The 25,574-nt window shown below is 56.1% G+C and overlaps 1 protein-coding gene across 13 annotated transcripts in view; it reads left to right on the top strand.

The window, feature by feature from the left end:
* LOC115938940 (t-SNARE domain-containing protein 1) overlaps window positions 1-25,574 on the top strand; it is a 153,559-nt gene that overhangs the window by 1,340 nt on the left and 126,645 nt on the right. The gene's annotated exons all lie outside the window — the stretch shown is intronic.

The raw sequence follows: 25,574 nt of genomic DNA, 5'->3' as shown, positions 1-25,574 counted from the left end.
GTCCCTTCCCCAGCTCCCTGCTGCCTTTAGGGTGAAGGTCGGGGTCTGGCTCCCGCATGTTCTCCAGCCACATCTTCTATGACTTGCCTCATGCACCCCGGCCGTGTCAGAGGCTTTGTCTCTTGCCCATCCCATGTCTCTTTTCACCAGCGTGACAGCTAGGTCTTCTTTTTGGAATGCCCTTGTGTTCCTGATGTCTCCTTTGGAACCTCCCTGTCCCCTGCCTCCCTGGGTGAGGGTCACCCACACGCCCATGGCCCGTAGGCACCTGGTGCTTAGCCTGCCTTCGGTATTACCCTGAGGTGATCTGTGTCTGTGTTTATCCTGCACGTGACTGCACAGGGACCTCCGTCTCGGTCATCCTTGTATGTTGGGTGCCCAGCCCGGAGTCTGTTGTGGGCAGCCCGCAGATTTCGATGAGGGAGTGGACTGGCATTATAAAACAGCACGGAGAACATGGTGAGAAATGCAGCTGCGGCTGGGGGTCTGTTCAAGATGTGGGGAAGCTCGAGGCAGGGAGGTGGAACTTACCTTCCAGCTGGGGGAGGAGACTCCCAACTGTGACCAAGCATGTCCCGAGCCTTTAATGACAGGGGCTAGATTTGTGCTACGGGTCCCAGAGAAGGGAGGTCTTCCTAGGATTTGGGATTTGAGCTGAGCCAGGCAGCAGGGCGAGGTTTGGTTGGTCAGAAAGGGTGGGTGGGCATCCTGGCGGTGGTGGCGCTCATCATCCCTGCCACACTCATGTGGCACTCTGGTGCCAGGCTCTGGTCGTCAGCACTTGAGGCTTGGGCTCAGCTCATCCTCACAGTGAGCCCGGGGGCTCAGCAGGTCAAGGCCCCCAGAACAGGTGAAGAACCGGGCAGAGAAAAGGGAACTTGCCCTGAGTCCCTTCACTGAGAAGTCCTGAGACTGCATCTGTTCAGCCCGGGACATGTGGTGGCTTCCGAGGCCTGGGCGTTTTGTTTCTCTGACTCCTGTGTGGACAGCTGGCCATGGCTTAGGTGTGTCTGTGGCTCCTGGGTTTGTTCCAATGGCGTTGTGTGCTCCGAGTGGAATTAGCCTGCAGGCCCAGGCCCTCTGTGATTTACTCTGTGAGAATCTGGTTCGTGTGATTCGTGACAGACTCACTGGTGCTCCGGACATGGGCCTCCTCTTGGATTCAGCATTCTCTGCTGTAGCGCCCCGCACTGCCCGCTCCCGAATAGTCCCCGCGTCCGAGCCACGTCCTGTCCTGGGTGACAGGAACCTCTAGGGAGAGGAGCAAACAGACAGAAGGAACGAGGGCCGCAGCCCTGCTCGGTCAGCGTGGATCCTCGCTCGTGCTTCTGTGCCGTGAACACCTGGCTCCCATTTGGGTGCGTGAGGCGGGTGACGGAGCTGCCATTCCTGGTTCTAGGCGAGGAATGTGGGGCTCAGGGGGCTGCTCCCGCACCCGAGCGGGGCCTTGGCAGAGGCTCTAGCCTCCGTGCACTGCCCGCCGGCCTGCCGCCTGCACCTGGGAGCTGCACCTCTGCTGCCCGCCTGTGGCCCAGGCCCGGAGCCAGTGGCTGCTGTGTGTTGAAGGAGTGAGGCTGGTGGTGACGGAGCTGAGCTGAACGTTCTTGTTGCGCCACGCTGCCTGTTGGCCCCGCCGTGGTGCCCGGAGCACCTCTCGCAGGAGGGGAGGTAGTTGCCTTGGCCCGCATCCTGGCGGAGAAGACAGGACTCGCCTGTGAGCTGGACCTGGTACCTCGCAGGTGCTTGAGCCCGCAGAGCCAATGGGGACGGTGATGCCTCCCGGGGGCCCTCGGTTCAGTGCGCTCTCTGCCATCCGGGGCTGTCCTCAGAAGCCCGTTGCAGCTGCGGGATTGTCCCCGTCAGTCTGAAGCCTGGTGGGGACAGGTGTGAGGTAAAGCTGACTGCGCACTTGGCTTCAAACCCACAGCACGCTCGGGGGAGCCCTGCTCTGCTTAGGTCCGCCGCAGGCTTGGGGGAGCCCCGTGAGGACTCGGGCCGGTTCTTGGGCTGCCCATGTCTCTGTGCTGGGGCAGGTGCCGGACGCAGGGAGGTGGAACTGTGACTGGCAGCCCTGGGCACTGTGACTGGCAGGTGGAACTGTGACTGGCAGCCCTGGGCACTGTGACTGGCAGGTGGAACTGTGACTGGCAGCCCAGGGCTGCCACATGGGATGGGCAACGCTCTGAAGGATTCTTGAAGGCCAGGTCTTGCCCACAGGTCTGGATGTGCGGTGAGCACAGGCGGGCTGCCCTGAAGGCTTTCCTGGCCTCGCCAGGGAGGCTCCTGTGCACACGTTAGGGAGTGAGGTCACAGGGAGGGGTCAGTGAGGGGTGTAGAGAGGGGCCCCCACGGTGCGTGTGACTGTGGGTGGGGCTGGAGGGTCCAGGTCTGTATCGGGGAAGGGGTCTTGGATGCTGGTGAGGCCTGAGCTGAGTCTTGAAAACCGAGCTCAGCCTGGCGGTGGATGTGAAGGAGGATGTTCCAGGCAGCAGGGGGCCCGAGGGAAGGCACGGCAGTGCGGGTTTCCCACAGGCCCGTGTGACTGGGGCCTGAGCTGGGGAGGCCCGGCGGGAGCCCTGCTGAGGATCGCTGGGGGAGATGGGCTGCAGGGGCGGGGCGGGGGTCTGGGGCAGATCACAGCCGGGGCCCGTGGTGGGAGGCTGCCGCGGGCAGTGGGAGGCCTGCACCCTCCCCCAGTCCACGGGGCCCAGGCCTGTCGGTCCCGTGGCTCCGGAGCCTGTGGCTGGGTCCGTGGTGGTGGCGGCAGCGCCACAGGGCCCCGCAGCGGAGTGATTGCTGGCCGGGGACCGCTGCGACTTTCCTCGCGGGACGGGGGCGGCAGGGTGCTCACTGCCCCGGCAGCACCGAGCTCCCGCTTGGGGAGAGAGCAGCCGTCCCCGAGGCGGACGTGGGAGAGCAGAGCCCGGTGGTCACGCTGACCCCACGAGTCCCCAGCCTGCAGCGCTGGCCCAACAAACCTTTATTGTTTTCTGTAACTGGATCCATGGGAAACGGTCTTATTTTCTGTGTCTGATTTCCCCTGGGAGGGGGACTGGGCCCAGCCCCGACGGAGTTAGCGTCCTGGTGCGGAAGCGGTGACGTCCTGCAGACACGCGGTGTCTTAGCTGTGGCATCCTGACTGATGTCCCTCATTAGCGTGTCGCCGAGCCTGCCCTTTCTGGTCCTGCAGCCACCCGGTGGGGTGGGCACCAGCGCCATCGCAGGGGCGGGCACGCAAGCCCAGGGCAGGAGGGAGGGCTGTGGGGGCCCGGGGGTGCCCGAGAGGCTGCCGTGGCCCCCTTCAGAGTGACCTTCGGGCTGGCTCCTGCTTTGGAGTGCCTGCTCTGCTGGATGGCCAGGGCGAGGTGTGGGCTGCTTTTGAGCAGGAACAGGGGAGAACTGACGTGGTCACCACGGCAGTCAGCCCTGCTTGTTGACCGCTGGTGTCTGCCAGTCCCTGCTGGGTTCGTTATGTCCTCAGATCAGGAGACTCCCCAGGGCTGGGGGGCTTATTCAGAGGCACAGGCCCGTCAGTGACGGGTCAGGATTTGAACCCAGCCCTCGGGCTGCAGAGCCAGCTCACCCCGAGCTGGCCCGTCTGCCCCGCACTCCTGCCCTGCTGCTTCGCGGTGGAGGGGGGTGCAGGGGGACTGTTCGGGAGGCACTTCTGTCCTGAAGGATGCCCTGTGAGTTACAGGACCCCGTGAACGTTGCTGTGGTTGTATTAAGAAAGACTTAATCCTGGACTTCTCCCCCAGATCGAGCTGCCATCAGGCTCATTCTAGAGGAGAGCTTGGCAAAGGTCTGAGAGCTTTAGGGAATCCAGGTATCAAAGGGCAAAGTAGCACGTGGAGACCAGAGGCTGGGGTGGACCAGTGAGGCTGGATGGAAGGGGGTACAATGAGCTCACTGTTGGGCTGGTGGCTGGCTCTCCCTGACCTGTGACTCAGTCAGCGTTCTTAGGGCTTTGGGGGCCTGGTGCCAAGCTTGGGCATCCGCGTGTTCACATCTGTTCTTCTGTCACCTGAGCCAGACCCTGGGTGTGGGCTGAGGGGTGCACACGGAGCCTGCGCTGGCTAGGAAGCCGGACTTTGGGGGTGAAGAAGGTGAGGGAGGGGGGTGGGATGGCATCTGGGGAAGACAGGAGGGTGGGGGGTCAGGCACCCTGAGGGGCTGGGCAGAGCCAGCCATGAGGAGGGAGGGGTGCAACCCCCACTCTCTCCTGCCCCAGCTACCTTTGGCTGCCCTCCACTGGGATCCATAATCCATTCCAGCCCAGGATTTGGAAAGGGACATGTTTTTAAACCTGCAGCCCAGAATCAGTCTTCCCCCACGTTAAAATCACACGGCACAACAGCCTCCTTCCTGGGCTTGGCTGCCTGCTCCACACAGGCTTTTAGCAGTGGCACTAATGAGGAGCTGGCCTCGTTACTCAGGTCTGACCTCCCCCCCGCTGCAGCACCCACAGCGAAGGTGCTGATGAGTGTGCCCAGAGTGCGGGTGGGGAGGGGAGAGTCCGGGTTGCACAGGGGAGTCCGGTCTTGTTCTTCCTGGTCCAGGGGCCGGAGAATCTTCAGTTGTAGGGGCGGGCATTCTCGCTGGTCTGCAGCCTCCAGCCGGGGCCTCCTTTATCCACTCTTAACGTCGTGGCTCTCCTTGCTGGGTACAGCGCTGTGTGGCCTCTTCTGCTGAAAACCCCTGAGGGCGCTGGTCCGTGCACGGGCCGGCCGCCTCCCTCCCTTGGCTCTTGCAGCTCCTTGCGGCTTGACCTGATCACCTTCCAGCCTCTGGTCAGCCTGCCAGGCCGACTTCTGGGCCTCCCGAGCCTGCCCTTGGGTGTCCGCTCCGCTGTCCGTCTGCCTGAAATGGCCGGTGCCAGCCCCACCTGGTGACCTCCTCCGCGTGTCAGAGGCTCGGCCAAGTGCTGCTCTGGAAGCCTGCTCCGTCTGTTGGCCTGCCTCTGCGTTGGCTTGAGGTCTTCGGGAGGGCAGGGCACAGGGTGGGTTGCAGACTCTCCAGTCCTGCCTGGCCAGTTCCTCTCTGCCTGTGGTGTTGGGCTCTCTGTGCTCTCCCCCAGGGTTACTGCGTCTTTTCTGTCTCTGTGGCCCCAGGATGGGAAGAGCACGTGATAGGCGCTCAGTGAACACTTGTGCAAGCAGGAGCTAGCGATTGGAAAGAGCTGTTTCTTAGCCAGCAGCACTGGTGGTAGGAAGCTGTGAGGGGCACCGAGAACGTGGGTGGGCCAGCCGTGAGCAGGTGCTTTACCGGAGCGATATCCGCTCCTCAGAGCAAAAGGAGACCCCCACTTGGAGCCGGGGCAGGGGGAAGGGTGACTCACAGCTGCTGGGTGGAGTCTTCCAGATCCTGCAGCTCACTGCTTCCTGGGGCATGGGTAGCCTGGCTGCCGTGAGCAGACGAGCATTTGGCAGGGGGGAGGCATGTGGAGGCGTGTGGGGAGTACTGCGGTGACCCTGAGACCACATGGTGGTCTTGATGCCACGATCAGAGCAGGGCAGTGGACGGATCCTTTCTCTTGGACTGCGAGACGTGACTCCATTTTCCCAAGGCCAGAAGTGAGCTCAGCAGGGCTGGGAGTAGAGCCCAGCGTGTCCAGCCATGAAGTCCGGGCTCTGTCTTAACGGTGCTGGCCTGTAGCACCCAGGAGCCTGGGTTGTGGAGAGCGGCTCACTGGGACGGGACGGGGGCTCTAGTCACCCCTGCCGTGTGCAGCCCCTTCCTTTACCCAGAACAGCTCCAATTTCATGTGTCCCCTGTACCTTGTGGAGTACATGTTTGAAGAAGGGATTCTGTAACGAGGCCTAGTTCTGAAACGGGTTCAGCCCTCCTGTTACACGTGGGCAAGCAGAGGCCAGAGCCGTCTGCCGCTGTGGGCTGCAGCCCTGCGTCCTTTGGTCTGACGGTACGTTGGGGCAGAACACCTGCTGCCTTTCCGGACCTCTGCCGTCCTGCCGGAGGGGACTGGAGGCCGTGGTAGGAGAGGGCCCCACAGACAGCATGCAGGGCTCTGTCTTTTGTGCCGGAGGGCCAGGTTGGCAGGAGTGAGGTCAGACGGCCAGATATAGGCACAGATGCAATTGGGTGGCTGGAGGTCCTGTTGGTACAGGCTAGATCTTGCTGTGGTAACAGGCGTCCCCCAAGTGTCAGTCGCCTGAAGCCAGAGAGATACGTGTCCATCAGGGATTGGCGGGACTGGCTCAGTGCGGTCAGAGCCCCGGGCTGACGGGAGCATCCGCTGTTGGGAATGTGTGGTCTTCCTGCCAGAGGGAAAGAACTCTGGGGTCTTGTCCTGGGAATGAAATGCTTGGCTCAGCAGGGAGCTGGGTTGCTTTTGTTCACAACTCATTGTCCAGAAGGAAGCCCATGGCTCCACCTCCAGGGGCCAGGGAGCTCCGTGTTGCCCTGCTTCCCGAGGGAGGGGACTGGAGATGGTGGCCCCTTTCCTGATGCTCACACCGCTGGGCCAGGCAACCTTGTGCCCCTGGAAGACCACTCTTCATCCCTGGGCTTCCTCCCTTTCCTCCTGGGATTCCCCTGTGCACGGAGAGATTAGCCCCGTGGTGGCCCACCTGCCTTCTGGTCTCATGTTCCAGGAGGCAGGTGCTTGGCAGATCAGGTTGAGTATGGCCTCTGCTCTGTCCACTGAGTGACCTTGGGCATGGAGACGGACAGCCTGATGTCATTTTTGTATTCTTCAATTTTTTATTTCACGACAATGGTACGTTCACAAGCAGTTGTAAGAAATGATTCTGGGCATCCCTGGGACCCTTCCCCAGTTTTCCCCGTAGTGACATGGGTGTCACACCCAGGATACGGGCGTGGGTGCAGTCCAAGTGGATTCCATCACCGAGGGGACCCCTCAACGCCCCCTGCCTGCTGCCCCCGCCCCTTAACTCCTGGGAACTGCTCGTCCGTCCTCCTTGCTCTAATGTCATTTAAAGAACGTTATATAAAAGGAATCCTATAGCGTGTCACGTCTGGGGACTGGTTTTGTCCTTTGGTGTGGTTCCCTGGCGATTTCTCAAGGTTGCTACACGTATCGGTAGCTTGTTGCTTTTTGTGACCGAGTCCTGTTCCGCGGCGTGGATGGACCGCAGTGGAGCTCTCCTGGTGTCCTTGCAGTGTAGTACTTTGAGTGGTCCGTGTAGCTCGACGGTAAAGCCACGTGGGGAGCATGCAGGTGAACATAACGAGTCTCGCCTCGCAGCCGGCCCGGCCCCACCTCCGCAGGTGACGCTGGTCTCGCGGTCTTACACGTGCTGCCACGTACGCACGAGCGTGTGTCAGCCACACACAGATGCAGACGTTCGTGTTTTTCCTTTGTCTCGCGCAAGGCACGTGATGACAGATTTGTTCACCTTGGTCTTTATTTCTCCCCCTACTGAATAAAATGTCCTGGAAGCCTTTCTGTATTGGTACGGAGAGCTTCTCTTGTTCTTTTTGACAGCCGCAGAATACTTCAAGCATGGAGGGGCTGGGACGAATTCAGCAGTCCTTTGCTGACGGCACCCGAGGTGATTTTCAGTCTTTGCCTGTTACGTAAGGAACAGCCTCGTTCCTATGTCACTTTGTACACGTTTAAGTGGACGGTATGTGTGTAGGACGAGTGCTTTGACGTGCAGGTGCTGGCCCAGAGAGCCGCACACTGCCGGACTGCCCCCACAGTTGCTGTGCCGAGTGTTTGCGCCCCCACCCCCCGGGGGGGCCCTGCCTGCCGCACGGGCAGCGATCAAGCTTCGATAGGGACACATCTGGATTCCCTTCAGTAGGAATGAGTTTGGTATCTTTTATATCAAAGAGCCATTTGTATTTTCTTTGTGAACTTTCTGTTCCTTTGCTCATTTTTTACAAACGGTGTTGTTGATCTTTTTCCTATGGATTATGGAAATTAGCTCTTTGAGTGTCAGGTGAATTAGGTCAAGTGCCTTCTGCTTTGGTTATTGTTTGTGATTTGCCACGTAGAAGCTTTTATGTGGTTGCATACATCAACTTTTCGATCATGGCCGTGGATTTTGAGATAGCGTTAACAAGGGCTGCTTTTCTTCACGTTTAAAAAGGTCCTGTGTTTTCTTCTGGTGTTCACTGCTGTGCTTGCAGAGTTTTCAGTCATTTGTCCTTGATCGTGGTGTGCGGTGTGAGGTAGGGGTCTGGCTGACTCTTTCCCCACGTTTTACCAGTAGTCCCAGCCAAGTGCTGACATGATGAGTTTCTTCCTCATGGTTTTAGGTTCTAGCTGAGTTGTGCTCTAAATTCCCATTTGTATTCAGATTTTTTTTAAATGTATTTTTTAACAATAAGACCACTCAGCATGAGGTCTACCGTCTTAAATTCAAGTGTGCGCCACGGCCTTGCTGACTGGAGGGGCAGCGCTGCATAGCACTTGTCTTGACCGTATTCGTCTTGCTTGACTGAAGCTTTGTGCCCGCTGATGAGCAGCTCCCCGTTTCTCCCTGCCTTAGACTCTGCCAGCACGCCACTCTTGACTCTGGATTTGGCTATTTTAGATGTGCCATGTCAGTGGAATCGTGTGGTGTGTGTCCTTCTGTGACTGGCTTATTTCACTGAGCATATGTCCACAAGCTCATCCATGTTGGCGCATGTTGCGGGATTTTCTTCCTTTTAGAGGCTGAATAATACTCCAGGCCATGGAGGTGCCCCATTGTGTTCATCCATTTGTCTGATGATAGACATTTACATTGTTTCTGTATCTTGGCTCTCGTGACGGATGCTGCAGTGAACATAGGAATGCTCCTATCTCTTTGAGATCCTGATTTCAGTTCTTTTGGATAAATACTGAGAAGTGGAATTGCTGGATCATATGGTAGCTCTATTTTTAATTTTTTGGGGAACCTCCATACTGTTTTGCATAGTGGCCATGCCATTTTGCATTAACAGTGTGCAAAGGTTCCAATTTCTCCACATCCTTCCTAATGCTTGTTAGCTTTCATTTTTTTTTTTGATAATCGCCATGCAGACAGATGTGAGGTGATATCTCATATTGATTTTGATATGCATTTCCCTGATGATTAGTGATGTTGAACATTTTTTTCATATACTTGTTGGCCGTTTGTATGTCTCTTGGAGAAATGTCTGTTCATGTCCTTAGCCCTTTTTGTAATTGTGTTACTATTTTTTACCCTTGCATTGTAGCAGTTCCTTGTAGGTTTTGGAGGTTGACTCCTTATCAGATCTATGGTTTGCATACATTTCCTCCTATTCCTCATGTGCCTTTTGCTCTAGCGCTTCTTTCCTTGGCTTTGCAGAGGTTTTTTTAGTTTGATGTTGTCCCACTTCTCTGTTTCTGTTTTTGTTGCCTTGTGCTCTAGGGAGTCATTGCCAAGACCGATGTCAGAGGCTTCTCCCTGAGGTTTTCTTCTAGGAGTTTTACAGTTTGGGTCTTGCAAATGTTTGAATATTTAATTTTGAGGTGATTTTGTGCACAGTGTAAGATAGGCTCCAATTTCATTTTTTTCATGCGCATCTTCATTTGTAAAAGAGACTTTTCTTTCCCCGTGTGTGTTCGTAGCACCCTTGTTGAAGATCAGTTGACCGTAGATGTGAGGGTTTACTCCTGGGTTCTCTGTTCTCTTGTGTTGGTCTTCATGCCAGTACTATACTGTTTTAATTATGGTGGTTTTGTAGTATATTTTAAAGTCAGGATATGTGATGCCTCCAACTTTTTTGTTCTTTTTTGAGATTGGCTGTATTTGTTTTCTATAGGTTGTTCCTCTTGTCTCTGTGAGCAGTTGTAGCCATTATTTTAATTATTAACCCCTTATACTATGTTTTAATATCTCAGAGAACTTACTGCTTGTTTTGTCGTGATTTTGGGGGGGCTGTTCTAGATTGTTTATCTTTTTTTTAAAATTTTTAAAAATTTTTTTTTATTATTTTTTAAAGATTTTATTTATTTGACAGAGAGAGACACAGTGAGAGAGGGAACACAAGCAGGGGGAGTGGGAGAGGGAGAAGCAGGCTTCCTGCAGAGCAGGGAGCCCGATGCGGGACTCGATCCCAGGACCCTGGGATCATGACCTGAGCTGAAGGCAGTCGCTTAACCAACTGAGCCACCCAGGCGCCCCTAGATTATCTTTTTATATGGACTTTGAATTAGCTTGTCTGTTCTTTACCCAATCCTTCGACCAAATACATATGCACACACCCAGAGCCCCCAAACCGGATTGGTTTTGGGTTGGAATTGTGTTAAAACTGTACATAACTAGGGATAAGTGACATCTTTGTGATCCAAGACTTCTGTTCATGGCGTGGTTTGTCTTCCCACTCAGTTTGGTCCCTTTTGCATTCTTCTCCAGTATCGGCATGCTTTCTTTGTTTTGCGGGAAGTCTAGACTTTCTTACTGTTACTGTGAGGAGTCTTTCCTGTGCTCTGTCTGCGTGAGCACGTGTGGATGCTGTTGATTTCCGTGTAAGACTCTGTCCCCCGCTACCTTACTGAATTCTCTTGTTCACTTAGTTACTGTGGGTTCTTCGGTCTCCAGTGTTAGCAAGCAGTGACATTTAACCTTCCCTTCCGGTTTTTTTTTTTTTTTTAAGATTTTATTTATTTATTTGAAGATAGAGTGAGTGAGAGAGAGAGCACACGAGCAGAGGGAGAGGGAGAAGCAGGCTTCCTGCTGAGCAGGGAGCCCGATGTGGGGCTTGATCCCAGGACCCTGGGACCATGACCTGAGCCCCAGGCAGATGCTTCACTGACTGAGCCACCCAGTCTCCCCCCCTTCCAGTTTTTATACTCCAGCTTCTGCCTATTACCCAGCTCTGGGAGCTAGGTCCTCCCGTGGGATGGGGATGAACCATGGTGTTAGTGGTGACTGTTGGGTGCTGCTCTTGGCATTTTCTCATCAAGCAGGTATATCTTTTGGGCTGAGATAGATGTTTCATGTGCCAAGCAAGAACCTGTCCTTCCCTCTTTTGTTGAGTGTTTTATTTTTTTAAAGCAAAAATCACCGCTGGAATTAGTCAGTTCCCTTTTAAGAAATCATCTTTCGGGGGGGCCCTGGGTGGCTCAGTCGGTTAAGTGTCCGACTCTTGATCTCAGCTCAGGTCTTGATCTTGGGGTTGTGAGTTGAAGCCCTGTATTGGGCTCCATATGGGCATGGGTCCTACTTAAAAAAGATCGTCTGTGGGATGATCATAGGACTTTCTTTGGATACAAAAATATGCATGATGGAGTTGCTCATGGTGAGGCGTTCTTGGATTCCTTGAATGTACTTCACGTGGTCTGATATGTTATTCTCATAAGGGGCCACTGGACACTTGTTGCTCATGTTTAATTTAGCGCCTGTGTATTGCTCTTTGTAAGTGAAGTTGATCGGTGATTTTTTCTGGTGTCTGCTTTGTCCAGGGTTTGCTGTCAGTGCTGCAGTTGATTCATAAAGGTAACTTAGAAATCTTACGTGTTCTCAGGGGCACCTGGGTGGTGGGTAAGCGTCTGCCTTCAGCTCAGGTCGTGATCCCGGAGTCCCGGGATCGAGCCCCATGTCGGGCTCCCTGCTCAGCGGGGAACCTGCTTCTCCCTCTGACCCTCCCCCTGCTCATGCTCTCTCTCTCTCAAATAAATAAATAAAATTTTTTTTTTTTTAAGATTTTTTATTTATTTATTTGAGAGAGAGAGTGAGAGAGAGAAAGAGCACAAGAGGGGGGAGCGGGAGAGGGAGAAGCAGACTCCCTGCCGAGCAGGGAGCCCGATGCGAGACTCGATCCCGGGACTCCAGGATCATGACCTGAGCCGAAGGCAGCCGCTTAACCGACTGAGCCACCCAGGCGCCCTAAATAAATAAAATCTTAAGAAAAAAAAATCTTATGTGTTCTAAGAACAGTTTCTTTTTTTTTTTTTTATTTGCAGAAACTCAGCAATGTTCTTTCTGTAGTTACTCAGTTTTGACATTCTTTGCACTGGTGGTTTTTTAAAAAGAACAGTAGAACAGCATTGAATTCCCTAGCCTTTAAAAGGCGGGTAGAGCTCCCCTGTGAAACTGTGGGGGCCTGGTGCTTTTTTGTTAGTGTGTTTTGTTTTTGTTTTGAGGAAGAGAGTTCTTTTTAAATTTTCTTTTTTGGGGTCAGTTTTATAAATTACATTTTCCTAGGAAAATGTCAGTCTTATCCAGGTTGTCACATTTATTCATGTAGACTAGAGTAAAATGGTCTCTTACGACTCTTTTAATTTGCTTGGTTTCTGTGGTTATTTTCTTCTTCTTTGCTTGCTTTGTTGCTTGGTTGCGTTAGCTAGGACAGTTGACCCTTGAACGAAATGGGGTCCAGGGATGCTGACACTCTGCACAGTCGAAAATCTGCGTGTAGCTTGAACCTCCCCAGAAACTTAACTAGTTATGGCCTCGTGTTGGCTGGAAGCCTGACTGATAAACAAATAGCAGATCAACACGTATTTTGTATGTTGTACATATTGTATACCATGTTCATACAATAAAGTAATCTAGAGAAAAGAAAATGTTATTGAGAAAGCCAAAAGGAACAGAAAATACAGTTAGAGTGCTGCAGTGTAAAAGTCCCTGTGTAAGCAGATCCATGAAGCTCAAACCCGTGTTGCTCAAGGGTCAACTCTAGTTATTATTTTATTGTTTATGTCTGTCTTCAAAGGTTCAGCTTTTGGATGTTTTTATTAAATTAATTTTCCTGTTTTTCTACTTTTTTTTAAAAAAAGATTTTATTTATTTGACAGAAAGAGCACAAGTTGGGGGGGAGGGGCAGGAAGAGAGGGAGAAGCAGGCTCCCTGCTGAGCAGGGAGCCTAACGTGGGACTCGAAACCAGGACCTGGAGATCATGACCTTAGCCGATGGTGGACGCCTAACTGACTGAGCCACCCAGGAGCCCCTGTTTTTCTGCTTTTCATTCATCACATTTTGCGTACAGTTAACTTCTTTTGCTTTTTCTCAGTTTATCCTTTTTCTTAGGTGTGTGATTAATTGTATGCTTGATTCATTTGTTCACATTCTTTTCCAAAAAGTGTTTAATTATTTAAGAGCTTTTTCTTACTTTTGGATTGGATATGTTTTCCATAACATTGCTGTCTGGAAGTTCTGTAATTTCGGTTTGTATTTTCGTTTTTGGTCCAAGAGTTGTTTAGGAGCAAGTTTTAAAATTTCCAAGTGAAGTGTCTTTCAATGTATTGGTTTTGTTATTTTTCATTGCATTTTGAGCAGAGAATACTGACTCTTCTCTTTCTGGGTTTTATGTGGTTTTCCTTGTGGCCCTGATATGGAGCCACCTTTCATCACTGTCTCACGGCTGCTTGAAGAGACCTGTTTCCTAACTTGGATGGACAGAGGTTGATGTGGGTATCAGTCCGTTGTACCACCTCAGTGGGGTCATCTGGGTCACGTGAGCCCTTGGTTTTTGTCCTTGTGCTCTGCTGTGGTGTCTGCCATTGGCACGTTTCTGTCTCTTTCTCCTTGCGTCTCCTGTGAATGTTGGCTGCTCTGTGACCTGATGCAGAGCTGTTTAAACCTATTTTATTTTTATTCTGAATCGCACCTGTTAGTATCATCAAGTGCTCTTCTTTGTCTCGTTTCTACGTTGTCTGCTTTAGGGTCATGACCTGTGGTGTTTTCTCTGGTTTGCACTTGCTTGGCCTGCCTCTGCCCATCCTTTTATCCCTGACCCTTTTGAATGACCTCAGACGTGTCTCACCTGCCGCATGAAGTCAGATTTAGCTTTGTGATCCAATCTGAGAGTCTTTTTATTTTTAAAATTTCACTAGAGAAGTTAAAGTAATTTACAATAGTTGGCAGGTCAAATGTATTTGATTTTAGTTCTGTCGTGTGTGTGTGTGTGTGTTTAATATCTTTTAGTATCTGGTGTGTTTTCTTTTTCTCTCTCTTTTTTTAAAGTTTATATAGTTCTGACATTTAGGAGAGTCTGCATCTGTCTTCAGTGTTACCTTTGTCATGCTATCTCATGTAATGCCCTTAGCACTCCGTCTGTGGGGGTCACTTAGAAGGACCCTCTGTGATAGGCAGAACATTATCTCCCCCTGCCCTCACCCCTCCCCCAACCCTTTGCCCCCGAGAGCCGCCCTCACCCCTGAAACCTGCGAGCGCGTTCTGGTACATGGCGGAAAGGGAATTTGCAGCTGTAATTAAGGCTGTGGTCCTTAAAAGAGCTTATCTTGGATTATCGGGGTGGAGGGGGCTCAAAGTGATTATTTGAGCCCTTTTTAAAAGCAGAGAACTTTCTCCAGCGAGACGTGAGAGAGATTCCAAGGGTGGGAAGGATTTGAGGTACAGGGCCGGGTGCGAGGGCCAGAGAGGAACCTCTGGCCCCGGGCTGACCAGCTGACCGCCAGTGCAGAAGGCATGACCTCAGCCCTCTGGCTGCAAGGACCTGGTTCAGCCGGGCTCCAGGATGACTCCCAGAGCCCCAGGCAGCCCAGCCCAACTCCTGAGTTGCAGAAACTGTGAGATGGCAGATCTGTGTGCTCTCGCTGCCAAATTTGTGGTCATCTGCTCCGCTGCAGGAAGAGACACATGCCCCTTCTGTGGGCTTGATGACCTTTCTGTGCTTTGTGTTCTTCCCCTCACTAGGTTGTAGTCAGTATAGTTCATTCCCTTTCTGCATGTTTCCCTTCGTACTGCTAATACTTGTGTTTTGTTAGGGAAATGCCGGCTGTAAATGACATGATTTGGCTGGGAGTTCTTACTGACCAGGTGATGGGCTGCTTGTTTCTCCTCTCCTCCGTGTTTACTCGTCCAGTCGCTTCTCCAGAGTCAGGCATGTTATCTGCGTTCGGTCAGTCCAGCCCCACGTCTGTCTGTCTTGCACCCCCAGGGACGTGTGCTAAGTGCTCCCCGCCCTCTAGATCACGTTCCCCTGTCACCTCGGAGGCCTGCAGACGCTGTCTCAGAATGGCTGCTCAGCCGGGGCCTGCGTGTTCTGGGCGTGGGGGGCAAGGTGCCCGTTGAAGGAGTCCTTGACCATCGTTCCTGTGGGTCCTGTAGCGGCCCCTCCACTGTCTCCTGACTCAGGGTGTCGCTTTGCAGCGGCCCCAAGCCTGCTGGTTCGTGTCTCTTCTTCCCTCCGGGTGACATTGCTCCCGTTTCTGTCCTTTGTGATGCTTCTCTTTCCTTTGTTTTCTGAGTTGTGCCCGCTCAAGGTTCTCTCTCTGAGCGAGCTCTTGTAGCTCTGCTTCGACGACTTCCTGTGTAGTTGCTTCTTACTTCTGCGTTTCTGGGCAAACTGCTCTGACTCTGCTTCATGTTGGGGTGTGGGTGTCCCTCACCTCTTGGAAGGTGTCACTGCTGTGTTCCGTGTCCCTCATCCCCACCCTTAATGTCTCTGGATCAGTGCTAGGCTATTCTTCTCTCACTGTCCTCTTTAAGAAACTTAAAATCTTTTTTCTTATTGCAGTAAAATACACATAACATGAAGTTTACCATTATAACCATTTTTTAAAAGATTTTATTTGTTTATTTGAGAGAGAGTGCATGTGTATGTGCTCGTGTGCTTGTGAGCAGGGGGAGGAGCAGAAGCGGCCGGAGAGGGCCAGGGAAAGAATGTGCCGCAGACTCTGCACTGAGCAAGGAGCCTGACTGGGCCGATCTCACAGCCTGAGATCATGACCTGACCTGAAACCAAGAGTCAGACGCTTAACCCTCTGAGCCACCCAGGTGCCCCGGTTTTTGTTTTTTTGTTTTTTTTAGGTAAACGGCACCCAAAACGGGGCTCCAAGTCATGACCCCGAGATCCAGTGTCACACGCTCTGCTGCCTGAGCCAGGCGTCCCCATTATAACTGTTTTTAAGTGTGTGGTTCTGGGCATTAAGCACATTCACATTGGGACACCATCACCATCATCCATCTCCAGAACTTTCTCATCGTCCCAAACTGACACTCTGTCCCCATTACACTCCCGCTCCCCGTGCCCCTCTCCCAGCCCCTGGCCCCACCATCTGTTCTCTGTCTCAGACTCTGATGCCTCCAGGGACCTCACATGAATGCAGTCGTATGGCACTGGTCCTTCTGTCTGGCTGTTTCCATTTCGCATAGTGTCTTCAAGGTTCGTCCGTGCTGTAGCAGGTGTCAGAATGTCCTTCCCGCCAGTGTAGATGGACCACATTTCACTTGTCCATCCATCCGTCTGTCCGTCCACACTGGAGTCTCTCCCACCCGCTGCCGCCGTGAATGATGCTCTGTGAACATGGTCGTACCAACATCTCTTCCGTCCCCTCCTTCCATTCCTTTGGGTTTTTGCCCTGAAGTGGAGTTGCTGGATCATATGGAAATGCTGTTTTTACTTCTTTTGAGGACCCGCGCACTGTTGTCCACAGCGGCTGCACCCGTTCGCACCCCCCACCGGCAGTGCACGAGGGTTCCGGCTTCTCCACGTCCTCGCCAACGCTCGTCGGTTTCTGGGGTTTTTGGCAGTAGCCGTCCTGCAGGGTGCGAGGTGGTGTCTTGGGGCTGTGGTCCGCATTTCCCTGACGACGGGTGATGTGCAGCGTGTGTTGGAGTGTCTGCCGGCCATCGGAGGGAGTGGGCGAGGCCCTCTGCCCACACGGGATAGGACTGTTTGTTCTTCCTATTGTCGGGTCTCAGGAACTTTATGTTCCTGATGTTAATCCCTTATCAGATACACTTTGCAGACATCTGTTTTTGTTCTCTGCGCTGCCTTTTCATTCTGCTAATGGTGTGTCTGACACACAGAACTCTTTAATTTTGATGACGTCCGATCTATCTATGTTTTCTTTTCTTGCCTGTGGTTTTGGTGCCAGACCTGAACAACCACAGCGACATCCGGTGCCACGGAGCTGTTGCTCTGTGTTTGTCTCTGGAGTTTTACAGTTCCATCTCCTTCATTCAGGTCTTTGATCTCTTTTTGCATTGACTTTGTGTATGGTGTTAGGTAAGCGTCCACCTTCGTTTTTCTGCACGTGGATGTCCAGGGTCCCAGCACCATTTGTTGGAGAGACTGTCCTTTACCTGTTGAGTGGTCCTGGGGCCCTGGGTGGAATCATTCGACCGCACATGTGACGGTGTGTTTCTGGGCTCTCTGCTCTGCGCCACCGGTCTGTGTGTCTGTCTTTACACCAACACCACAATGTCTCGATGCTGTAGCTTTATAGTAAGTTTTAAAATCAGGAAGTGTGATACCTCCAGTTTTGTTCTTTTTCAGTATTATTTTGGCTATTGAGAATTTATTGTTCATTTTGGAATGTTTTTTTTTCTGGATCAGCTCTTTGTAAGAGTTCTCCCTGCCCCCTTTTCAGGAGGCGGGGCATGGGGACCTAGAGGTGAGCAGCCTTTGGGGGCTCCTTCCTCAGCTGCTGCCACAGAGGCAGATGGACGTCCGCAGGGGAGTCTGTCCCCGCGGGGGAGCCCATCCCGCAGGGGAGCCCATCGCCGCGGGGGAGCCCATCGCTGCGGGGGAGCCCGTCCCCGCGGGGGAGCCCGGCCCCATGGGAGCCCGTCTCCGTGGGAGCCCGTCCCCGCGGGGGAGCCCGTCCCCGCGGGGGAGCCCATCCCGCAGGGGAGCCCATCGCCGCGGGGGAGCCCGTCCCTGCAGGGGAGCCCGTCCTGCAGGGGAGCCTGTCCCCACAGGGGAGCCCATCCCGTGGGGGAGCCCATCCTGCAGGGGAGCCCATCCCACAGGGGAGCCCATCGCCGTGGGGGAGCCCGTCCCCGTGGGAGCCCGTCCCCACGGGGGAGCCTGTCCCGCGGGGGAGCCCGTCCCGCGGGGGAGCCCGTCCCCGTGGGGGAGCCCGTCCCCGTGGGAGCCCGTCCCTGTGGGAGCCCATCCCCGCGGGGGAGCCCGTCCTGCAGGGGAGCCCGTCCCCGTGGGAGCCCGTCCCCGCGGGGGAGCCCGTCCCGCAGGGGACCCTGTCTGGGCAGCTCTCTGTCGTCCCAGCTTCTCCTCTGCTGCAGCCTGAGTGACCTCTCTGGGGGCCTCTGACCCCAGCCCTACTTGCCCAGCTCTGTTCTTGGTGATTCCGGGTCAGCCTGTCGTGCTCAGGGAACGTATGTGGCAGGTGCTCTCCAAGACCTCCCACCACAGCCATGAGCGTACCGTGTGTCCTCCTGCAAAGGCCGTGCCCAGCTTCACCTGCTCTCGGCAGCCTGTAGCTATGTTGTGGGGCCTGCAAATTGCATTCGTTTCCTGCTTTCTCTAAATACGATGTCTGAGCTTTTAAATTTTTGTTTGATTACTTTTGGGGGTTCATTCTCCTCATCATCTTAATGTGATTTCTAGAAGGAAGTAGGAAAAACTCGTATTCAGTAATCTAGAACTGTGAGAAGGGCAACAGGACAGTGTGGTCCCCATGCGTCTGGTGCTGAGGACTCATGCACACCCCTGCTCCCAGGATGGCAGGCTCCCAGCCCTGCAGGGCTGAGCCCAGGCTGGGAGAGAGGATGGCCCAGCGGGCTGGCGTGGGCCTGTTGCATTCAGCACCGTGGACAGCTCAAGAGTATCCCCGCAGGAGCCTCTGACCCCAGTGGGACCTCCATCCTGGGCGGCCCGTCCTGCCCACAGGGATGCCTCCTCCCTGCAGACCCCAGGGGCGAGCGGCCGGAGGTGCAGGGCTGTCCTGGTGTCTGAGCCACTGGCCTGGCACTCATTACCAGCAGGTGGGGTGTGCAGTCAGGGGAGGGCTGTGGGGCGGGTGAGGGAAAGCTCTCCTTTCGCCAGGCGGCCCCTCTTAGGTGGGTCTGCATTTTCAGTGCTGTGGTGAAGAGTGTGGGCTTTGGGGGCCTGGCCCATGCCTGCTGCCTGCCCCTACCCCTCTGTGATTTAACTCTGCCATGGCTCCCCCCACCTTCCCTGAGACCTTGCTCCAGCTCTTGCCCCCTTCCCGTAGCGAGGGTCCTCTCCTCCTTAGTTGTAACCTGCTAAAGTTACTCCTGTTAAAACAACAAACAAGCTGCTCCCAGCCTCCCATCCCTGAGCACCACTGCACCCTGCTGTGAGGGACGAGGGGGTGCTTGTGGTCCGGGTGGTGGCCCTGCGGTGGCTGGCTCATGGAGGACAGGATGCTGCTGCTGGGGGTGATGGCAGGTGGCAGGGCCAGTGCCCGGGGAGGCTTCCTGGTGGTCGGACGCAGCAACCTTGGTAGGGTCATCCTGCTGTTTGCTCCCAGCGGGGCAAAGACTAGGGGCAAAGCCGCACTCTGGACACGTACTTTGTCGATGGTGGTGTGATGGTGCCTACCGGGAGAAGCCGCCCAGGCCCATGTCTCCTCTGCTCTCCTGCATGGGGCTGAGTGCCCCCAGTGCCCCGTATCCTCCCTCCCCACGGAAGAAGGTGCTCCGGGCGTGGGGTCATACAGGGTGTGCCGTCAGGATCACGGTTCAATGTGTGTGCCCTGCGACCGGGGTGGGGACTCAGCAGCGCCATCAGGGAGCCCCTCTGCGCCTGGCCACACACGAGGGGACCTGGGGCTCTGTGGTCTTGTGGAATGTTCTTACTGGTGCCCGTGGCCGTCCTTCCTCGCTGGCCTCCTGTGACTTGGGCTGTCTTCTTGCTCCTTTGCTGCCCCCGTCCTGGGAGAGGGCTCAGCGGATGGAGCAGGCCGCTGGGCAGTGGGCAGAGCCAGGCCTGGAAGCCTGGCCTCCTGTGGCCTTCCTGAAGGAGCGGAGGGAGGGGTGGGGCGGGGGCGGCACGGCAGGTGGAGAGAGACAGGGGCGTGCGTGGCTGCCGTCCTGAGCGCCCCTTGGAGCCGTCAGCAGTCCTGTTTCTCCGTGGCCCGTTCTGGGCGTTGTTCGGTGAGGTGGCTGGGGTCCTGGCTGGCACGGCAGGTGGAGAGAGAGAGGGGCGTGCGTGGCTGCCGTCCTGAGCGCCCCTTGGTGCCGTCAGCAGTCCTGTTTCTCCGTGGCCCGTTCTGGGCGCTGTTCCGTGAGGTGGCTGGGGTCCTGGCTGGCACCGGTGTGACACGGAGGCCTGGTTGCCATGATGACATCCCGAGGCGTGCCATTGCAGCTTCCCCAGCTGGCCCTCCTCTGCCTCGGGCTCTGTGGTGCGCACGGGTGCGTGGGGCCGAGCATCTGGCCTGGGTGTGCATGGGGGGCGGAAGAAGTGGGTCGGGGATGGTGGCCTGAGAGTGGGTGTGGGCAGGAACTGGGGCTCTGTGACCCGGAGTCTCTGTGGCCAGATGCACTAAGCTTAGGGAGGTGAGGGTGTGTGCCCAAGTCACCTGCGGGAGGGGACTTGCCCCGGCCTGCAGCCAACTCTCCCCCTGAAGGACACAAAATCAGCAGTCATGACTGACCCACACCTCTCTTGGTGTGCCCTCCCCCAGGCAGGGGTCTGGGTTCCCGCCGGCCTGAGACGGCAGCATGCCGTGGGAAGAGGGTGCGCTGGCGTCTGTCTGTCTGTCTCCAACAGCCAGTCTCTGGCCACACGTGGGCGCCGTCTTGGCAGGCGGATGGCCAGGGGTCCCGCTTCTGCCCAGTCGCCTGGTGATCCTGGGCAAGTCTTACCGCCTGGCCTCCACAAACGGTCACATGTGCCCAGGACCTGGGAGACGGCTGTGCCTGTTTGTGGGAATGTCTGGGGAGGTCTTGTCCGGCCTGTCCCATCCCAGCGGCTGTGTCTGTGGTGTTCCTGTGGGGAAACCACACGGAGGAGACAGAATGAAGCTCCTGCCCTCAGTCTCCCTCCCTGCCTGCCTGCGAGAGCCACCCCTGCCGCTCCAGACACCCTGACCTCCACCTCGGCTCCTTGGAGGGCATTGGGCCTTCAAAACGGAGGCCGCGTTGGGTTGGGAAGGAGAAGGCCCAGGGCCTGGGCACCCGGCCTTGGGAGTTAGTCACTCATCCGCAGACATTTACTGAGTGAGCCAGGGGCTGGTGGTGCGGAGATGGTTGAGATGGCCCCGGCCTGGGGCCGCCCGTGGCTGCAGGGGCTGCCTGGGAGGGCAGTGCAGCTTGGTGAGCTACCTGGGGACAGAGAGGAGGCTCTTCAGATGCAGGGGAGGAGAGCCTGGACCCCTCCCCTCATCTGAGCAGCTAGCCCTTGTCAGGTGTTTCGGGGAACTTCCACAGGCGTGGGTGGTCTAGGCTGGGTCTCTAGCCAGGGTCTTCTGGCCCCGGGGAGCCATAGCAACCTGTAGTTGCAGGGTTGGTGGCGGAGGCCAGTCCGCTCCTGGAGGTGAGGCTGGGTGGGGACCCCGGGTTGGGGAGCCCCGCTGCTGACGCCTGTGGGGACCCCGGGGTGGGGCGCCCCGCTGCTGACGCCTGTGGGGACCCCGGGGTGGGGCGCCCCGCTGCTGACGCCTGTGGGGACCCCGGGGTGGGGCGCCCTGCTGCTGACCTTGGTGCTGCTTCCCTTTGTCTGTGGCCCCTCTTCCATCTGGCCGCAGTGCCCTGGGGGTGTCGAGAGGCCCTTGGGGGACAAGGACATTCAGGGTTGAACGGGACTGTGGCGCACTGGTCTGTCCCTGAGAACCGAATTAGGAAATGCGGGGTTAGGGCTCACCGTGTGCCCCAGCCAGGCTCAAGTGGTGACTGAATCCAGGGTCAGCCAGGACGCCTCCTGGGCCAGGCTGTGGCTGGCTGGGGTGACGTGTCCCAGTGAGCTGGGTTGGCGCTTTAGTCTTCTCTCCCAAGAAGCAGAGCTGAACAAGGTGGGGTGGGCCCACTTGCAGAGGCTTGTGGGGCAGGAGCAGGGACCGGATGTGTCTGTCACCTGTGCGGACACGGGGCAGCTCCCAGGGCACAAGCGGGGCTGGGTGCAGTGTTGGAGTGCCAAGGGCCCGCCGGCCGCAGGTGTCCCTGAGCGCTCGCTGCGTGCCTGCCGCTCCAGCCCGGGGGACACATGGGTGACTGAGGCGGGCGACACGCTGGCCCGGAGAGTGCTGCCTGCCGGCCTGCACGCACTGCCACCCCCACCCTGCGAGTCTGTCCCGTCTTCCCGATCATCGCGCCCTCGTGCACAGCCCGTGTTTGCTTGGTGAAGTGAGGTATCCGGTTTATTTCTCTTGATTATTAGAAGTGACGTGTCCCTGGCAGAGAACTTGGGAAGCCCGGGGGCTCACACTCCCGGGTGCTGGGTCCTGAGTGCGGTTCACCCGCCCGTGGCCTCCTCTGCTCTGCCCGTCAGCCACAGTGCTCGGAGCGGTTTTGTGACCGCTCTGGCATGTCCTTTATGCACCCTGCAGGCCACCCAGTTACCGTGTACGGGTCAGTGTTGGCCACTCAGCCTTGTGCAGCCGTCACCTCGCGGTGGCTCCGGGACATCTTCATCACTCGGCTAGAACCCCGGCCCACAGCAGTCTCCCCCTACTCCTACCTCTCATCCACCTGGCAGCCCCTACTTTGTGCCCTGTCCGCGTAGATGCGTCTGTTCTGGACATTTTGTGCAAATGGAATCAGCTGCGCGTGGCCCTCCGTGGTGGCTCATCTGTCTGAGCGGCATTCACGGCCGGTCTCGGGGTGTCTCCCAGGGTGACACTCAGCAGGTTAATCTGTTCCTTCCAGTCTTTTGTCTGCACACGGGCAGCGTTTTGAGTGTGATGGAGCTAAGGTGCCCCGGCACGCACAGACCTCACGGGTTCAGTTTGGTGACTTTTGGTGGCCGTGTTCACCCGGGAAACCGCCACCGCCACCCACATTGAACATCGGGTCCCCCAGGAGGTCCCCGGTGCCCCTTCCAGCCACTGCACCCCCTTCTGAATCCCAGCACCAGATGTGAGTGTAGCCTGTTCTGGGATTTCATCTGTGTGGTGTCGTACAGTGCGAACTCTTTGTGGTCCGGCTTCCTGTGCATGACACGATGTCCCTGTGTGTGTCGCTGCAGGCCCAGCGGCCCTTCGGGGCATGGACGGGCCGGGTTTGTCCCTTCTCCTGTTGGGGCGTGTTTGGGCTGTTTTCATGTTGGGAGGTGATGACCGGGTGCGGGGGTGTCTTTACGCAAAGCCGCGCAGTAGGTCTCCCTGGGGGCGGCTCCTGCAGGCGGGACCTGCGCTCTGCCCGCGCCTCGGGGTGACTCTGTGATGGAAGCACTTCCGGCCTCATTGTTCTCTTTAATGTTGTTTGAGTATTTCTCCCGCAGCTAAACATATACTTTTAACGCTATTAAAAGTCATGATGTAATATTCTGCCTTAGGTACCTAATGTGATACATGTAATTCTTCATCATCAGTTATTTCGGTTGTTTCTGGCTTTTGCTTTATATTTTGTAATGTTTCTGAGTATTTCCTGTCTGACTGGCTGGAGCACAAGCAGGGTGCGGGGTGCAGTCCTGCTGCCAGCCATCTGCAGTGGGCGTGTGCAGCTTGGTGCTGGGAGCGCTGCCCCGCATCCCCCGCTGCGCACGGGGCGCCCCCTGTGGTTGCTCACGGGGCGTTTCTCGTGCGGGCAGGCTGTGCACATTTCTTCCTTGCAGTATCTGCATCGTCCTTGCTTATTTACGTTACCTTTGAACGTGGTTAGACATCAGTTTGTGGAAGTGCTTTGTATACAGACGATAGCAGTCTTTGTCCTGTTTGTGGTGACTGTTTCTATGGTGTTGCTTGTCTTCTAATTCTGCTGTTGCATTTTCATTTACAAAAGTTTTTTTTTTTTTTAATTTAGTATGCTGCCAAATGTATTTCCTTGTGTGTTTATGTGTAACATTGCTTTTGTATTTGGGAGATGTTTTCTTTCGGGTTGCTTTACTGTTTTATTTCTAATTTATTTTTAAAGTCTTCAGCCCTTTAGTCCATCTGGATTGTTTTTGTTTAGATGGTGAGCTGAGGAACTGGCATGGTGTTTTTTCAGCGGCTCATAGGTCTGTCTGAGCACTGGGTCCTGGAAGGCCGCGGGTGGGACAGGGTCAGGTTCTGGGAGGACAGGCTCCTTCCTTGGTGCCTGTGTGAGCTCAGTGAGTCTCCCTCCCCCCTCCATGCACCAGGTCCTTGCTGAGGGCCTGTGGCTTGGGCCAGACCCCTGCAGTGGCTGCGTGGTGAACTCACTGAAGTGCACTTCTCCTTGACCCCCGTCTTCGGCTGCACTCCTGCCCAGCCCAGGTCCTGACAGGGCGGCCCAAAGCTGCTGCTTGCCGAAGGGAGGTGCGCTTTCTGCCGTGGTTGTCGGGGGTGGGTTTGTACAGTCTCCGTTTGCACCGGAAGCTCGTTGGCCCCATGGCTGTGGCCCTGGGGGTCCTGCGTCTGGCAGGCCCCCTAGTCCTTGACTTGTCCCTTCACCCTGTACTTTCTCCAGGGCCAGCCTTGGGGTTCTCAGGGCTCCCTGTGCAGGAGAACAGGAGTTCCTTGTGGCCCCAGCGGTGAGCACGCCCTGATCTCTCTCCCACTCACTCTTGGGCGGCCCTGCTGGAGACCGAGTGTGCCAGACTGGGGGAGGAGTGGCTCTGTGGTGGCTCCAGGGCTGGTCAGAGGCAGACTGGGGACTCAGACTTGGTGGCACCTGCAGTCTCCTAACACCCTGTCCTATAAAGGGGAGCAGGTCACAAGCCTCCCGTGGGGGGGGGGTCCCTTCCTCCTCCCTTCCAGGTCCCTCCAGTTCAGCAGCTGGGAGACCGCCTGTGTCCTCCCGGGGCCCCTGGATGCGGAGTCCACTGTGGGTGCCCAGGAGCCCCAAGAGGTGTATTGCAGCATGTGGAACAGGGCCTGGTGCATGGTGGCCCTGGGCGTGTTGTCCACTGACCGCGCCACTCTGGTGGGGGCCACACAGTACAGAGCCGTGGAGGCTTGGTGTTCCTGAATCCGGGCCTTGTCTTTCCACCCAGGCTGCTGCCTCCCTGGGGGAAGGGGACCAGGAGCTCCCGGGTGTTGGGGCACCTGCCTGGTGTCTGTCCTGCATGTTCTGTCTGGCGTGGATTTGTGGGCTACGATCTGGTGGTGGTTGTGAGCAACAGACACCTTCCCAGTCCCCCCGAGGGCAGGGTGCTGAGGCCCTGACTGGTTCCCCTTGCCATCTGGCCTCCCCCTGCCCCACCCGTGCATCTTTCCCATTTCATAGTGTTTTCATTTGAGAGCATTCTTGAGGAACCTGCGGGTCATGGATTTCCCACTTCTGAAGTGATGTGCTTAGAAGCCGCGTCCCAGGTGAATGGGCAGTAGTCTTTTAACATTTCCCTGGATTTGGAACTAAAACCCCTCCTTTGCTGCACTCAGCGGCGTTCACTGCAGACTAGATTGGCTCTGTCTGGTGTTTCATCTTACGGGGTTTCATTCTGCTGCCTGTGTGCTAACTCCTCCCTTCCTCCCTGTCATCTGTCTCTGCCTGCTGGGGTCACAGCGCCTGCTGGGGTCACAGTGCCCGCTGGGCTCCAAGGGCCCTGGGCTCAGCCTGGGTTGTCCATCTCTGAAGGCCCAGCCAGTGGGGCCCCGGGCGGGGTCCTTGGCCCTGCCCACCCCGACTCCGCCCTGGCCCCGCCCCCGCCCCTGGCCCCACCCTGCCCCCCTTTGCCCCGCCCATGCCCTCCTCAGCCCCGCCCTCCTCGGCCCCACCCTTCTCGGCCCCCCATCTTGACTCCGCCCTGGCTCCCCCTCCCAAGCCCCGCCCACCTGACCCCACCCGGGGCCCGCCCTTCTCACCCCAAAACATCTGGGGGGTCCCCCCACACCCTCCTTGGCCCCGCCCTCCTTGGC

This window comes from Leptonychotes weddellii, chromosome 4 (assembly GCF_054177405.1).
Source record: "Leptonychotes weddellii isolate Sample4059 chromosome 4, ASM5417740v2, whole genome shotgun sequence".
Lineage (NCBI taxonomy): Eukaryota > Metazoa > Chordata > Mammalia > Carnivora > Phocidae > Leptonychotes > Leptonychotes weddellii.
The sequence above is the reverse complement of the archived record's forward strand: the minus strand, read 5'-3'. Positions and strand labels throughout refer to the sequence as shown.